General features: G+C 36.2%; 1 pseudogene; it reads right to left on the reverse strand.

The window, feature by feature from the left end:
* Positions 1–338: 338 nt before the first annotated feature.
* LOC100512712 (large ribosomal subunit protein eL30 pseudogene) overlaps positions 339–12,696 on the reverse strand; it is a 32,744-nt pseudogene continuing 20,386 nt past the window's right edge.

A 12,696-nucleotide genomic window follows, 5' to 3' on the forward strand; every position in this document is an offset into this window, starting at 1 on the left:
ATGCTGGATCCTTAACCAACTATGCCACAGCAGGAAATCCTTTAAAAATAATTTAGAGTTCTTGTGGCTCAGCAGGTTAGGAACCTAACTGGTATCCATGAAGTTGTGTGGCCTCACTCAGTGGGTTAAATATCTAGCATTGCTGTGAACTGCAGTGTAGTTTTCAGATTGGTTCAGATCTCATGTTGCTGTGGCTGTGATGTAAGTTGGCACCTGCAGCTCTGATTTGACCCTTAGCCTGGGAACTTCCATATGCTGCAGGTGCAGCCCTAAAAAAAGCAAAATAATAAAATAAAATAAACTCTAGCTGGTTTTATTAATGAAAAATTGTGCATGATTTACTTTTCTTCAGTCTGTTCTAGTATGCTTCTAATGACAACAGAATCACTTGGATCAATGATAGCCAATGTGCATGCTCTGTAGTGTTCTCTACAAACTGTCCATTTCAATATTATTGACACTGTAGTGATGGACACTTGTTTTGGCCAACATGGAGTAATATTCTATTTCAGATTTCCTCAAGACTGGGCAGTTGTTGGTGAGGATGACCAATTTAGCTTTGTCTTGTCTGCCTTCAGAGTCTGCTTGTACCCCAGCATGTACTTTCCACTTTTCATAATAAGTTGTAACAACATAGAGATGTTGATTGCCTCCAGTGACTTTTTTGTCTTCTTTGCATCACCACCTTCCTGCCTTAGGTTTGGAATGCCTTCAACAAAGAGCAGTCCCTAAGATGCCAAGGATTGAGAAAAGTATCCTTCATTTTGTTAATGTGGTGTATCTTCCCAATTGATTTGTGGATATTGAACCATGCTTGCTTTGTTGAAATAATTCCACTTGATCATAGTGTTAATCTTTTTAATATATTAATGAATTTTTGTACTAATATTTTGTTGAGAATTTTTGCATCTATATTCTCAAGACATTGGCCTATAATTTTCTCTTTTTTTGTATCCTTTTCTGATTTTCCAGTGATATTTTGCTTTGTATTCTTTCTTATTATTAATTTATACCATTTCAGTTTAGAGACATTTCTCTTTACTCTTTCTCTTTTATTGAAATATAGTTGATGTAAAATATTATGTTACAGGTGCACATTACAGTGATTCAAAATTTTTAAACATTATACTCCACTTATAGTTCTTACAAAATATTGGATACATTTCCCATGTTATATAGCATATCCTTGTAGCTTATTTTATACATAATCATTTGTACCTATTAATTCTCTACCCCTATATTAACTCTTACCCTTACTTTCTCCCTACTGGTAACCACCAGTTTGTACCCTATGTTTGTGAGTCTATATCTTTTTTCTTATATTTCCTAGTTTGCTGTATTTTTCAGATTCCACAATAGATGATATCATACAGTATGACTTTGTCTGACTTATTTCCCTTGGTATAATGCCCTCCAAATCCATCTATGTTGCTGCAGATAGCAAGATTTCATTCTTATTTATGGCTGAGTAGTATTCCATTGCATATGTACACCGTATCTTTATCTCTTCATCGGTTAATGGACATGTTGGTTGCTTCCATATCTTGGCAGTTGTAAATAACTCTTCTATGAACATTAGCATGTATGTATCTTTTTGACCGAGTGTTCTTGTATTTTTTAGATATATACCCCAAAGTGGAATTGCTGGCTAATACAGAAGTTCTACTTTTAGTCTTTTTCAAAACCCGCATACTGTTTTCCACAGTGGCTGCATCAATTTACATTCCCACCAACAGCATACTAGGGTTCCACTTTCTCCACATTCTTGCTAACTTTTGTTGTTTCCTGTCTTTTGATGGTAGCCATTCTGAAAGGTGTGAGATTATATCTCATTGTGGTTTTGATTTGCATTTCCCTGATGATGAGCAATGTTGACCATCTTTTCATATTCTTTCTGGAAATCTGCATTTCCTTTTTGGAAAAATGTCTTCAGTTCTTCTGCCCATTTGTAATTGAATTGTTTGTTTCTTTGATGTTGAGTTTATAAGCTGTTTATATATTTTGGATATTAACCACCTATCAGTCATATAATTCACAAATTTTTTTTTCCCATTCAGTGAGTTGTCCTTTGATTTTGTCAGTGGTTTCCTTTGCTGTCAAAACTTTTAATTAGGTCTCATTTGTTTATTTTTGCTTTTATTTTCTTTGCTTCAGGAGACAGAGCCAAAAAAATTATACTGCTAGGATTTATGTCCTAGAGTGTTCTTTAACATTTCTTGTAAGATTGTTTTAATGGTGATGAACTCCTTTAGCTTTTGCTTATCTGTAAACCTCTCAATTTCTCCTTCAATTCTGAAAGATAAACTTGCTAGGTAGAAAATTCTTTTCAAAGTTTTTTTCCTTCCAGCACTCTCAATTTATCATGTCACTCTATTCTGGCCTGCAAAGTTTCTGATGAAAAATCTACTGAAAGCCTTATGGGGTTTCCCTTATATGTATCAAATTGTTTTTCTCTTAAGATTCTCTTTTTTATCTTTAATTTTTATAATTTTCAATATAATGTGTCTTGATGTGGATCTCTTTGGGTTCATCTCATTTGAAACTCTATAGGTTTCCTGAATACAGATGTCTATTTTCCTCCTCAGATTAGGGAAGTTTTCAGCCATTATTAATTAATTAATTAATTAATTTATTTATTTATTCTTTTCTTTTTCTTTTTTGACTGCAACTGAGGCATGTGGAAGTACCAGGTCCAGGGATTGAACCTGTGCCACAGTTGTAGCCTGTGCCACAGCTGCAGCAATGCCAGATTGTTAACCCACTGGGCCACATGGGAATTTAGCCATTATTTCTTAAAATAAGTTTTCTAGCCCTTTCTCTCTCTTCTCCTTCTGGGACCCCAGTAATGTGAATGCTATTCTACTTGATATTTTCCCAAATGTCACTTAAGTATCTCCATCTTTTTAAATCATTTTTTTTTCTTTTTGTTACTCTATCTGGTTGAGTTCCATTGCTTTATCTTCCAGCTTGCAGATCCATTCTTCTGCTTCATCTACTCTTCTGTTGAGCCCTCTAGTGTATTCTCCAGTTCAGTAATTATAGTCTTCTCTTCTGTAACTTCTACTTGGTATTTTATTATATTTTCTCTTGCATTGTTGAAGCCCTAACTGTGCTCATCCATTCTTCTCCCAAGTTCAGTGAGCATCTTTATGACCATTACTTTGAACTCTTTGTCAGGTAGGTTGCTTGTCTCTCTTTCATTAAGGTCTTTTCTAGGGTTTTGCCTTGTTCTTTCATTTGGAACATATTCCTTTGAATGCTCACTTTGTCTGAATTGTGTTTGTTTCTATTTTTAGGCAAGTAGACTATTTCTCCCAGTCTTTGAGGAATGGCCTTGTGTAGAAAATATACTGTGGGGTTCAGAAATGTAATTCCCCCCTGGCCACCAGAGCTAGGCACTCAAGGGGTATTCCCTGTATAGGCTGCCTGTGTTCATCTGCTGTGGTGGGTGTCATTGCTATAGTGTAGGGGTTGCCAGGGCCTTTGGACATGCACATCTGCAGTCGTGGTGATAGGTGGGCCCTTATCTGGGGTGCCTGACTCCAGCATAGGAGTGGATGAATATACCCACTGGCTCTAGCCATTTAGAGAGATGGTTCCAAAATGGTACCTACCAGCACTGGACTTAGCTGGGTGGGGTGAGATTATAAAAAGTTTTCTGCCTCACTGGTATGTATTTTAAGGTTAGTTAGTTGGTTTGCTTCACCTATGGTCTAGGTTCATTTTAAACCCATGTTTTTGTGCTTGATCCTAGGGTAAGTGTGTCTGTATTTAGAGTGGGTTATCTGTTTCCTACAATTTCAAGGTTTTCCTGAACATAATCTCACTGGTTTTCAGAAAAGTATTTAGGGGCCTAATCTCTCCTGTGCAGGATCTAAGGGTTACAATGCTTGATTTAGTGTTCAAATCCCTTTATCCACAGGGAAAATTTCTGTATTTTGAGACTCAGAGAAGACTTCTGTATTTTGAAATCTCTCTTGATTGCTGTGGCTGGGATTTTTTTTTTTTTTTTTTTTTTTTTGTTATTGTTCCGGTTTGAGCACTTTGTTTGTTTGTTTTGATAAGACTGAGTCTCTGCCTCCCTTACCTTATTGTTACTCTCTTGTTCTTTGTAGTAGAGGCTCTATTCATTCAGTTTTCAGGTCTTTTTCAGAGTAAACTCTTGCATATGTAATTGTGTATTTTTCATCTCTGTGAGAGGAGGTGAGTTCAGGATCTTCTCATGTTGCCATTTTGAACCCCGTCCCTACATTCACACTTTTTTTTTTTTTTTTTTTTTTTTTTGCTTTTTGGGCCACACCCAAGGCATATGGAAGTTCACAGGCTAGGGGTTGAATTGCAGGTACAGCTGCTGGCCTATGCAATAGCCACAGCAACATGGGATCTGAGCTGCATCTGTGACCTACACCACAACTCACAGCAACACTGGATCCTTAACCCACTGAGCAAGGCCAGGGATCCAACCCACATCCTCATAGATCCTAGTCATGTTCAGTAACTGCTGAGCCATGAAGGGAACTCCCCATGTTCATTCTTGAGATGAGCAGGAATTCTCCTCTATAGTTTTTATGGGACGCTTTAGAATTTATTTTCATTCAATAGACATTAATTAACAACTGCCAATCCAAATCTCTGAAACATTATTTTTTCTAGTTTTATACTCTTTTTTCCTGTAATGCTGATATGTTTTCACATTTCTTCTTTTTTAAACCTTCAAATCCCTTCCTTTGCAAGCCAATCCATCATGGGGAATGTGTTTCAGAAATTCTTCCATGGCCTGGCCCCATCACAAGAGCTCACTATTCCAAGTCAATCCAAGTTAGAATTCCATGTAATATCCAGAAGTTTTCAACTAGTTATAGCAGGCTTAAATGCCAATTGAGTTAAAATAACTTGTTCCCCATCTCTTAAATATACATTCCTCCTCAAATGGTGGTTAAAATAATTGAAGGTAGTGCCTTCCAGGTCTGTGCATTCCAGTCTTAGACAAGTCTGTACTTTAAATGAATTCAGCTCAGATTTGCATATATTCTTGGCATCTTCTTGCAATCTGGAATTAGTTGAACTGTATGTGGCAGCTTATTATTTACAGATTATGATATAAGGGTGGGATTTTTTTTTTTTTTTTTTTTTTTTTACCTTTTCTAGGCCTGCTTCCTACAGCATATGGAGGTTCCCAGGCTAGGGGTCAAATCGGAGTTGTAGCTGCCGGCCTGTGCCAGAGCCACAGTAACATGGGATCCGAGCTGCTTCTGTGACCTATACCACAGTTCATAGCAATGCCGGATCCTTAACCCACTGAGCAAGGCCAGGGATCGAACCCGCAACCTCATGGTTCCTAGTTGGATTCGTTAACCACTGCGCCATGACGGGAACTCCAAGGGATTTTTAGTTTCATTAAAAATAAAGTAGTGTCTCATCTATTTTTCTTTTTTTTTATTGTTTTTAGTTTGCACAAATTAAAAGAAAAAAGACATCTTTCCTCAAACATCTTCGTGTGGAAATCACCAAGACTTCAGTAATCATTTTAGTAATGAAAATAGATATTTTAGGAGTTCCTGTTGTGGCTCAGTGGTTAATGAATCCAACTAGGAACCATGAGGTTGTGGGTTTGATCCTTGGCCTAGCTCAGTGGGTTAAGGACCCAGCGTTGCCATGAGCTGTGGTGTAGCTCACAGACTGGGCTTGGTTCTTGCATTGCTGTGGCTGTGGCATAGGCTGGCAGCTATAGCTCCAATTAGATCCCCAGCCTGGGAATCTCCATATGCTGTGGGTGTGGCTCTAGAAAAGAAAAACAAACAAACAAACAAAAATGAAAATAGATATTTTATATATTTTTCTGTATTTTTTGAAGTATTGAGAAGTATATTGTTCTTGTATTTAGATTTAGTAGTTTACATAACTAGCCTGTAATTTTCCTTTCACTTAATAGATATATTCCATAGATCCATTAGACATCTAAATTTGTTTATTATTAGCAGACTTTGGATTTGGAAGTAAGAAGCATCTGTATCACATGAGTGACTTAAATGAGAGTTTATATATATTTTTTAATTAAAACATGGTTTTAAACATGTTTGGTCAAGTTTAAATTCCTCCTTTAGGAATTAAATTTTTTTTTTTTTGTAGCAGCTTGGAGTTTTTAATTGCATCAAGAATAAGATTGTGAAAACTCTGAATGAATTATTCTCTCTCTTCAGAGAGTTGTGCAAGTTGGCTCTCTGATGTTCCAAATCCTAAACGGAATTATAATTATAGATACATATTTACATAATTATTGGTATTTTAAAAATCACACATATATAGTCACATTTATGCATGAAAATTTTATATTTTATTTTATTTTTTATTAAATTGTTTTTTGGCCATGCTCACAGCATGTGGAGTTCCTGGGCCAGGGTTTGAACTTGCTCCGTAACAGCAACCTGAACTGCTGCAGTGAGAACACTGCATCCTTAGCCTGCTGTACTCATGAAAATTTTAAATCACTGTAAATATTAAACTCAGCCCTAAATATAATAAATAGATCATTAAAGAGCTTTCTTGAATTTTGGAGCATTTGGCTAAAAGAGTAGCCAACTTAGGCAACAAAGTGCAACATTATTTTGTTGCCACTCTTCCAGCTACTCTCCTGCTAAAATGCTATGATCCATCTGCTATTTTGTACCAAGTCTAATCTATGTTTTTCTGTGTATATGTGTTTGGTTTCATACTTAATCAATTGTTACTTAGTAGTGATTACTAATAATATGCTAAACAGTAACATTCTAATTAAAGAGGAAGCATGGCATAGCATCATTGGGTCCACCTATTCCTGGATTGGGCAGTCTAATCATTTATATTTTCTAAACCTCAATTTTATAATCTGTAAACCTGGGAAATCAGATAATCTCTAATATCCATTGTAGCTCTGTCATCCATACTTATGTAGTAATTTTCACAACAGAGTCTTGTTGGAGTCTTACATAAAAGCAACCAAAGATTATTTATAACCTGGTAAGTAAAGAACAGAGGAGTAGAAAATCAGTTTCTTGCTATTCCTAAAGAATCATTTATACTCCTATTTTTTTACCCTGTGGTTCATGTGTAAATGATATCCATTACTTAAAATTTCATAAGCAAAGACCATCTGGTCTTTATAAGCGCTGTTTCTGCTTTACCAAATATTGATAAATTGTGCAGCTTTGTGCTGCCAAATACTTAGGCCTCTTTGTCATGGCTTCATACCAATTTCAAAATGAATATTGAATATAATTATTTAGGGATGAAAGAGTAATAGTAAATAAAACCATATGCTTGGTATTAAAGTATTTTATTTGAATAACTCTTAGCATATTTTTAAAACTTGGTCCACTTCTAATACTGGAAGAGTCATTTTCATTTGATTCCTAAAACTATAACTTTTGGGCAATAAGCCCATCTTATTAATGGTCCAGGCTGAATTGAGCTTGATTAATATTTGAAATTGACTCTGTCCAGATACCATATGGCCCAAGTTGGTATTTTATTTGTCACTTTCAAAGGAAAAACACTTTTTTCCAGTGAAAATGAACAGATTCAAGATGTTGATTATTCTTCCCCGGTTTACAAATAATTATTAAATATTAGTGCCTTCATAGATGATTCCAGCAGGGCTCATATATAACTGGTATCTCTGCTCCAGCACTGAATTGCTCTCTGTCATGGAGCTTCTCTAGATTTTACCTTTTGTTCCTACCTCTTTCAAAAGTCTAGTTTCCTGGGAGTTCCTGTCATGGGCAGTGGAAATGAATTCGACTAGGAACCATGAGGTTGTGTGTTCGATCCCTGGCCTCGCTCAGTGGGTTAAGGATCTGGCATTGCCATGAGCTGTGGTGTAGGTCGCAGATGTTTCTCAGATCTGGCGTTGTTGTGGCTGTGGCGAAGGCCAGTAGCTACAGCTCCAATTAGACTCCTAGCCTGGGAACTTCCATATGCCTTGGGTGTGGCCCTAAAGACAAAAGACAAAAAAAAAAAAAAAAAGTCTAGCTTTCTAGCTAAAATACTACCACAATTTCATTCTATGGATGTATTAATAACCTGTCTTTTAGAGAATACAATGAAGAGTCAACTGGCTATTGACTAGAGTGGAAGATTTATGAAATTGATGGAAGAAAGTGAGAGGAGGACAGCTAATGACAAGCTTTTGAAACTAAAGAATCTAGATTTTTTTTTTCCAAATGTAGGAAATAGCAATTCTGCAAAATTTGTTTTCAACAGGAAAGTGAGAGAGAAGAGCTGGAAGTAGGGGTGGAGAGATGGTGGATAATCAGGACTTTTATTTGTCAGGTGGCTGTGGCAAAGCAAAGGAAGAGGAAAGTAAGGGTTCTTCTGAAAGAAGAATTAATGAGAGGTGTGATGTAGGAGATGAGGGGGCTGTGCTGCCATCTTGGCTCCTCAGCTTCTCACACCCCTCGCAAAAATACACAAATTTGGACCCCCTTTCCACAAGCTTCTGCAGGCATTTTGAAGGAGGTGTATAAAACTTTTAGCAATGAAAGTTGAAACTTAAGAGGCAGTCATTTTTCTTCCCTCTCCAAAATAAAAATATTCAGGTGGGAGGGGGGAGCTGGAATTCTCTCTGTCAAGCAAGAGGAGATCCAAATTCCTGATTTACCAAATAATGCCTTCCCATTTAATTTTACAAAATTTTAAAATCCATCAAAATAAAATAAAAGACACAAATGAGGAAATACATTTAGATATACTCTGAAAAATTTCAGAATGTACATTTGCCCCTCTTAGCACTTACTCACTGTGATAAAATACCATGGCATAGGACTTGGGATTTGTTTTACCCAGTAGGCACATGAAGGGATCTGATGTGCAGGAGAGGTTGTGAACCATGGGGTCGACACTGACCAATGAGAAAAAGTAGATAGGTGAGAGGTTTTCCTCTCCTCTTCAGTTTTTATTTGGTGGACTGGGGTTTCTATAAAGCTTGCCTGGAGATATATTTTGCAGAGTAAGCAACTGGCTGATCTGTTTGTGAAGACTTAAAATGCTTCCCTTCCTTCTCTGCCTCACTTTTTACCCACTTTCTCTCTTTTAAAACTGCATTTCCCTGAATAGCAGTAGCCTTCAAACTTTAGCGAAACGGAGACTCATCAAAAGAGATTTTGTTGCACACTCCTGTCTGGGCTCCCCCTAGAAGTTCTGATTCATTATGTTTAGGCAGGAGCCCAAGACCTTGTATTTTAAAAAGGTGCAAGGCAATGCAGGGGCAGCTGATGAATAGACCACGATTATAGCCTAGAGTTTAGGCAGTTATGTTTATCTTCAGGCTCTAGGTGTTTTTTGTTTGTTTGTTTATCATTATTGTTTTTAATAGTAATCGTACATATTTAAAGTGTACAACATGATGAAAGATAGACAGTAAAATGATTACTGTGTTTAATATATCCATCTCCTCAAATAGTTTTCTTTTTTTGTGTGCGATGAGAACAAGCGGAATCTTCTCTTTTAGCAATTTTCAGTGTTCAGTACATTATTAAACATAGTCATCACACTATGCATTAGAGCTCTAGAATTTTTCATCCTACATAAATTAAACTTAGTATCTTTTGATTAACATCTCTCCATTTCTCCCATCTCACCCCTGCTAACAACCACTGTTCAACTGTCTATTTCTATGTGTTTGACATTTTTAGATTCCACATATAAGTGATAGCATGTTTTTTTTTTTTTTTCTTTCTGAATCAGGCTTATTTGACCTAGCATAATATTCTCTAGTTTCATTCATGTTGTAACAAATGATAGAATCTCTTTATATTACATATGAATTATATTCCACTGTATATGTACACCACAATTTATCTATCAATTAATCCATCAATGGACACTTAATTGTTTCCATATCTTAGCTATTGTAATAATGCTGCTATGAATATGGGAATGTAGATTCTCTTTGAGGTACTGATTTTTTTCCTTTGGTTGTATATTCAGAAGAAGGATTGTTGGATTATATGGTAGTTCTAGTTTTAGTTTTTTGAAGAAACTTCATATTATTTAACATAATGACTATACCAATTTACACTCACACTAACTGTGTACAAGGATTTCCTTTTCTCCACATCCTTGCTAACACTTGTTTTCTTTTATCTTTTTTCAATAGCCATTCTAACAAATGTGAGGTGATATCTCACTATGGTTTTGAATTGTATTTCCCCAATGATTAGGAATGTTGAGTACTTTTTCATATACCTGTTGGTTAATTGTATGTCTTCTTCAGAAAAAACAAAGTCTATTCAGGTCCTTTGCCCATTTTTCAGATGAGTTTGTATGTTTTGCCATTGAGTTGTATCAGCTCAGGCTCTATTTTCAAGTAAACTGATTAAGAGCAGAAAGATAAATTGCCATTCTTTTTACTAAATCTTTTACATATGGCTAATTGTAATGAGGTAGGGGTAGAGGTTAATATATTGAGACAATGGTAACTACACCATGTAATAGATGTGGGAGAGATGATAACAATGATTATGAAGTAAGTTGGTTCTTTTAATGGAACTGAAGACTCAGACTTCCCCTTCCCTCAAATGATCAAATTAGACCAATTAATTGCTCAAAAAAATCAGAGTGCACTTTGACATCAGTAAAGGTGATTCTCATTTCCTTCAGCCATAGTGCCTTATGACACTGAAAATTGGGCCCAGGGTGCTGTAGGACTAACAGAGCTGCAAAGATTAAATGCATAGTTTCTACCGATCTTTTTGTTTGTTTGTTTTTTATCAAAATCAGGGCCCTGATAAGGAAAACCTCTTACTCTGACACCTCACAGGTGACCTCACAAAAACTCTTTTGTCTGAGAGTTTCCATTGCCTGGAGAACATGAAAAAAAATGTTGCATAGGCCAGCAGCTGCAGCTTGAATTCGACCCCTTGCCTGGGACCTTCCATATGCCGCAGGTGTGGCCCTAAAAAGACAAAAAATGAATAAAATTATAAACATTAAAAAAAAAAAAAAGGAAATAACACCTTCAACACCCTTCATTAGGTTTAAGACATTAGAACTGAGAAGTTCTGTTCTGGGAAAAAAATAGTAACATGTCAGTGGAATTGGAAGACCTCTGAGCATAGAACAGAGGACTCTATACAAGAATCGATCTTGAGAGTTTTATGATACTGATGGGAATGTGCAATGTAAGACTGAATGAGGAGAATTCATTGATATGGGACTAGTCGTCATTGACTAAAGATTCCACATTTTAATAAGAATGGTCTGGAGGTTTTTTTTTTTTTTAATGGCCGCCCAGAGGCATATGGAAATTTCTGGGTCAGAGATGGAATCCAAGCCACAGTTGCAATCTACACCACAGCTGTGGCCATGCCAGATCCTTAATCCACTGCACCAGGCTGGGGATCCCACCCACAGCTCTGCAGCCACCCAAGCCACTGCAATTGGATTCTTAACCTACTTTGCCACAGAAGGAAATCCTGGAGCTGGTTTTATTTGCTGAGATGACTCCTTGAATATTGGGCTTAATGGCCTATATGAATGGAGATGTTAGAACATTCTTGGAAGTTATTATGAAAGTGGACAGAAGATGCAGAGAAGGCAGGAATATTGGAATGCTTTTGTTGTATAAGAACTAAGAAACCTTAGAAAAGTAAATGTAAAATACACACTAAATTTTTAAGACCTAATGTGAAAAAAACCACAGCAGCCTCCTTTCAAACCTAAAATTTCAAGAATGGGGAAGATAAAGAAAAATCACATTTAGTCCAAGTGTCTTACTGTCCTCTAGTGGTTTTAATGGTATGTGTGCACACACACACACACACACACACACAGAATGCCAGACTGTTTTACAGCAGAAAAGAACCTTTGGGAATATTTAGCCTAGTGTTTCTAATGTTAGGTGATTTACAAATGTTCTAAAAGGAACCAAAGTAAATTCTTATGATTTCTTTGATGCTGACAATGTGTTTTTATTATCGCATTTCCTAAATATGATTAAACATAAAGTAGTATACTTATAAATTCCTATAAAAGTATACAACCAATACAAATTAATAAAATAAAAATTTTATTGAGGACTTCAAATTAATGACACTAATGTGATGAATATAACATTAATATGATAGATGTGGTTCTTTTGTTATAGTTAATTTTGGCTCAAAACTGGAAGTAATCCCGACTCTTACCATACGTGTTTCACTTTTTTTTTTGCCTTAGGCATATTCATATTGCCCATACTAGTATATAAAATAAGGAAGTTCTATGGTGTAGTGGGTTAATCTAGTGTTGTCACTGTAGTGGCTAGGGTCGCTGCTGTGGTGCAGGCTCGACCTGAGGCCAGGGAATTTCCACATGCCAAAAAAAAAAAAAACCAAAAAACAAACAAGCAAAAATATATGCCATGAGAAGTCTCAATTCTTCCACAATAAGGAAAAAATGGAACGGTTATAGATATATGGAGATATGTAGATAGTGGAAAGAAATATTTGAAGTGAATCACACTTGATAGTCTTACTTTTCACAGTAAAACCTGAAGCAAAAATATAACTGTTGTTTATTTCTTAATTTTTTTTGACTTTTTGTTTTGATTTGTTTTTGGCTATACCTGTGGGAAGTGGAAGTTCACAGGCCAGGGACTGAATCCACACCACAGCTGTAGCCAGAGCCCACAGCAGTGACAATGCCAGATGCTGAACAGGCTGAGCTATGAAAGAACTCCAA

This window comes from Sus scrofa, chromosome 4 (genome assembly GCF_054392235.1).
Source record: "Sus scrofa isolate SSC_HxYL_T2T_F1_AM1 chromosome 4, Sscrofa_HxYL_maternal_Yorkshire_Landrace_v2.0, whole genome shotgun sequence".
In the NCBI taxonomy this organism is placed as follows: domain Eukaryota; kingdom Metazoa; phylum Chordata; class Mammalia; order Artiodactyla; family Suidae; genus Sus; species Sus scrofa.